The sequence below is a fragment of the Silurus meridionalis genome, unplaced genomic scaffold, assembly GCF_014805685.1.
Source record: "Silurus meridionalis isolate SWU-2019-XX unplaced genomic scaffold, ASM1480568v1 Scaffold792, whole genome shotgun sequence".
In the NCBI taxonomy this organism is placed as follows: Eukaryota; Metazoa; Chordata; class Actinopteri; order Siluriformes; family Siluridae; genus Silurus; species Silurus meridionalis.
The window spans coordinates 1,276-6,028 of record NW_025804726.1 but is presented as its reverse complement, the minus strand read 5'-3'; the positions used below and the strand labels follow the sequence as shown (position 1 = coordinate 6,028).

General features: G+C 42.3%; 3 non-coding genes across 3 annotated transcripts; 2 read left to right on the top strand and 1 right to left on the bottom strand.

Annotated features, from left to right (window-relative positions):
- Nucleotides 1-1,199: 1,199 nt before the first annotated feature.
- Nucleotides 1,200-1,272, top strand: trnaa-agc. Its single transcript has one exon. It is a non-coding gene; the product is annotated as a tRNA-Ala (tRNA).
- A 2,401-nt stretch (nucleotides 1,273-3,673) lies between these two features.
- On the top strand, nucleotides 3,674-3,755 carry trnal-aag. The gene has a single exon. It is a non-coding gene; the product is annotated as a tRNA-Leu (tRNA).
- Nucleotides 3,756-4,016: 261 nt separating this feature from the next.
- On the bottom strand, nucleotides 4,017-4,096 carry trnal-cag. Its single transcript has one exon. It is a non-coding gene; the product is annotated as a tRNA-Leu (tRNA).
- Between the last annotated feature and the right edge of the window lie 657 nt (nucleotides 4,097-4,753).

Sequence of the window (4,753 nt, the reverse complement as noted above, 5' to 3'; positions counted from 1 at the left end):
CTCCTTTCTGCTAAATCTTGATATTCAAATCCTTGTTTAGTCAATTATTCCCTGGTTCTCCTACAGCTGATGTTCTACTGTATACACAACACATCATCTACAGGAATCTTTGATATTCCCAGACCTGAGGTGAGATACTGAAGAGGAACGAGTGAATGAGACTTTAAACTGTTGCTCAGAGACAGTCCATAACATCTTCTCTTCATCTTCTTCCTCTTGATCTCTTCATCTTTTCCTTCTCCTCCTGATCCCTGGTGTTGGACAGAAATCCTCTGTAACCTATAACATAAAGCTGTTCAAACACTATGTGCTCTGTATTTATTTCTATGTGAGGCTCATGACTGGTAGGAGACGAGCTGCTTGAGGAGACTGAGTCCTCACAGGGGACAAGCTGCTTGAGGAGACTGGGTCCTCACAGGGACGAGCTGCGGAGGAGACTGAGTCCTCAATGTTTTGAGGAGACTGAGTCAGACGAGCTGCTTGAAGAGAGAGTCCTCACAGGGGACAAGCTGCTTGAAGAGACCGAGTCCTCACAGGGGACAAGCTTGGAGGAGACTGAGTCTTCACAACAAGCTGCTTGAGGAGATCCTCACAACGAGCTGCTTGGAGGAGACTGTATAATCAAGTCAAGTCAAGTCAAGTTAAAGCTTTATTGTCATTTCAACCATATAGCTGATGCATACAGTGAAACTGAACCCAGGTGCTACATAAAACAACATAAAAACAACAGTCACAGTACAGAAGAACACAGGGCCAGGAACTAAGATCCTCACATAAAGATGTGTGCAACTGGTAAACAGTGCAAAGACAAATACAAGACAGTGCAAAAGACAACACAAGACAGTGCAGAACAATACAAAATACACAAAATATAAAAATAGCAGTAGTATCTCCAGTAAACTTGTGACAGGATAAGGTGCACAGTAGCAGAAATGTAAAATTCTTGGTGACTCAAGCCTCTTAGAAAGATGAAGTAGTGCATGGACCCCAATTGGTGAGACAGGGTAGCTTTAACTGAGAGAAGCCACAGATGTCATCTAGTCATTTGTGAAATATGCATCTGAAGAGTGAGACTACTTTTCCAGTGCACATAGGGATGAGTTTAAGGAGTATAATTTTTCAGAAGCTACAAAGATCACCTACCCCTGGTCTTACCGTGTTTCAATTCCACAGACCTGTATGTGAAGCGCTGTGTTGGAGGGGAATTAGCTCAAATGGTAGAGCGCTCGCTTAGCATGCGAGAGGTAGCGGGATCGATGCCCGCATTCTCCAGTGCAGTCCAGAAGATTAGTTATTTTGGTGCTAGTGTTGATTGTATGTTCTGCTTCTTTTGGAATTCAAAGTGTAATTCTTTTCCCTAATGTAGCGCCACATGAGGCGCAACGAAGCAACAGATTAACTGTCAGAAAAGGATCTTATTAACCAAGACGGGACTCGCATCTTGTGGCAAAGAGTGGTTCGGATCTATTTTTCTAGCTTCCAAACGGTGCTGGGAAACCCAGTGGGGTTCTTGTCAATATCAGATGAAGTTTCAATTGAATTTGAATTACAATGTAAAGGATTCAATCAGAGACGATGCTCAGCCATCATGATAACAAAACAAGTGTTCAAGCCAGTAATTTTAAATGAAACCTAGACATTTGTTTTGGTGACCATGTGTAGGCCGAAAAACTAACGCACAAAAGTCATGGATGTATGTTGTTGCCGTTTTAATTATCTACGGGGTTGACTTCAAAACGTGCTGCTGCAGTGTTAAAGAGCTGTGTTCCAGTATTTCTTCTCTTTAAGCATGTTCTGAGCACATGCAGATCTTGAAGTGAAAGGATTTTAAAATAGGTTTTACTTTTCTTCATTTTGAAGCGATACTCATCCTTATCTGTGATCTTAATCGATGTTCACCTCTCTGCTAATCACATTTAAACACTACATTTTTACACTTATTCCCAATGAAAGGTGGCTCATATAAAATTGTGACATTTATTGAATGTATGATTAAAAATGACTCTGGCCTAAGTGTTCTTAGGCCAGCTAAAAATGTGCATATAGGAAGATATTGCACGCAAACATTTGATACCTTCATGGCATTATGTGTTCAGATTGCCATGATGGAATCCTTGATCACAATTTCCTTGTAGAGCTTTTTCTTAATCTGCAAAATTGTCCGACCAATATGAAATAAAATGGTAGGATTTTTTTTTTTGTATATTCAAAAGGTCCAAATGACACATACTAAGCTTATTTTTTAGAAAGCATTAAAGGACTGGATTATGCAGACCAGTGTACAGTGTAAAGCCATACACTGATTTGCTTTTATGTGACACTTTTTCTTTCACAATGGCTGTACATGAGAAAGTGTCACGGTTTATGGCGAATAATGCTCTTCACACCTTGGGAGACAATGGTCCACCTCCTAATTGAATTATCAAGATAACATGCCACTGTAGGAAAGGAAATAAAAAGGAATCTGAGGATACTAACAGAAAGGACGTTTCATTTTTTTTTCCTTTTGCACTTTATTTACACACAGATTTAACCACACATTTGCACACTTTTGTACCATTCGAGGAATCAGATCCTGTACAAACGACAACACAAGTGAACATCGCGTGCCTGGCATTCCAAAGTGTTTTTCTGCTTCTTACAATCCGCTCGTTTGCAAGGCACAAAGATCCAGCAAGCAGGAGTGACAATAGGTCTGGTGTAGGCATTGTGCTCTTTCACGGGCCAAAGGGGTCCTTGGGCGACAGGTAGCTTGGCCAAGTAGACTGAGGTGCTGGGTTTACCACGGCTGCCAGGGAGTATTTTAAAGGTTGTGTGAATGCGACTTTTGGTCATCAAAGGTTTCCTAGGGATTGTGGCTCCTTCTTTCTCACTGTCCACTTACGTGCCTCCGGTGGGCTCAAGAGCCCAACTAAGACAAAAAGCAAATGTACCTCGTTTCTTCAGCAGTGCCGTCAGTTCTCTTTATCGGACGAGGTGGCCGAGAGGTTAGGGCGATGGACTGCTAATCCATTGTGCTTTGCACGCGTGGGTTCGAGTCCGCCCTCGCCGCAAGGTTGTGTCTTTGTCACCGATTTGCAACAACTTGTGGCTCTTTTGCTATTTCTATCACAGGGCTTTAGGATATAATGCTTCTCAGTAAAGCCATACTTGACTGTTTAGAGGAATTTCTGAAGCTGAGAGATTTGCGTAAGCATTGTGACTTCTTGCCTCCAAAGGCTTCCCTAGGGATTGTGGCCCCCGTCTTTCTTGCTGTCCACGTACATGCCTTCAGTGGCCTCAAGAGGCCAACTTAGACAACAAACCAAAATTTACCATTGGCAGAAGACGCAAGTGTGCCGTTACCTTTAGAGGAATTTCCGAAGCTGTTTTTGTTGCTGTCTATTTTGCAAAGGTTGTCTGTTTCCACGATGGATCGTTGCAGCTGTGGCAAAATGACAGTGGCAAAAAAAACTTGCGTCTAAATCCTGTTATTATATGTGGATGATTGTTGACAATCAGAGGGCAATGCAATGGACCACCAATTCTGCACAGCCTGTTGTGTGTTTTTGTATCACTTTGTTCTCGAGCAAAAGTCTTTTGTAAAGCGTGTTTCGTGCTTGCCGCTGACGTTATGGCCGGCTGCGACAGCATCTCCTCCACAAGCTGGCCGTCATCTCCCGTTCTCGCTACTGGTAGCGTGGCCGAGCGGTCTAAGGCGCTGGATTAAGGCTCCAGTCTCTTTGGAGGCGTGGGTTCGAATCCCACCGCTGCCACTTTATAATTTTGGTCAAATACAGTAGATCTCCTTCCGTTAATTCTGCAGATGTTGATCAGCGGGTCCAAAGCCTAGATCCGTCGAGATTTTGGCAAAATTTTTCAATATCAAACAAGCAGACTTGAGCATTATCCAAGCAAACAGTAGAATTCGAACAGAGTCAGCATGTTAAATAGTTTTCTCTCATGTTTTTCCAGTATCAACTCAACAAGTCTCCCCTCCATGGGCTCAGTTCATTGTGACCAACTATGTAGACATCTGTCACAAGTGGGATTCGAACCCACGCCTCCAGAGACTGCGACCTGAACGCAGCGCCTTAGACCACTCGGCCATCCTGACAGCCAGGGCGTGAAGCCTCTTGCCTTGGTGACCATTGTCTAGGTCATATGTTGAACACGCAAATGTAGAAGACGATTTCGCTCATGCGGTTTAATTATCTATGCGGATGACTTTAAATAGTTCTGCTGCAGTGTTAAAGCGCTGTGTTCTGGCGGAACAATCTGTGGGGAATTTGTGAAAGACACCACTAAGATCACAAATGTAGTAGGCATGATTTTAACATGGTGCAGGGAGACCCCAACAGATATTAGGTCCGTCACCTTATCCTCCCAGCCTTGATTATGGAAAGTTTTCCATGACCCATTGTAACACCCCTTTAAGTTAGTCGGCACCTCGTGAATTATTTAAATGCCCAGGTGAATTAGACAGAGGGTAACATGGACCAGTATTCTAGATTCGGAGGGAGCAGCAGTGAGAGATTAAATAAACAGACAGACAACAATGATGTGGTTGAATTATAATGAAGAGATTATATTGTAGCGAAGAGAAAATGAATGAAAAGTAACCAATTAACTGCTTCCCTTTTAGCAGAAAACACAAAATTCTATAAACCCAGATAATTTATTCTTTAATGAATGCAAATTGAATTAACCAAATTAGTTTCTATCTGTCTTTCTTTTCTTTAATATATATATTTATATTAGGATTTATTCTCTT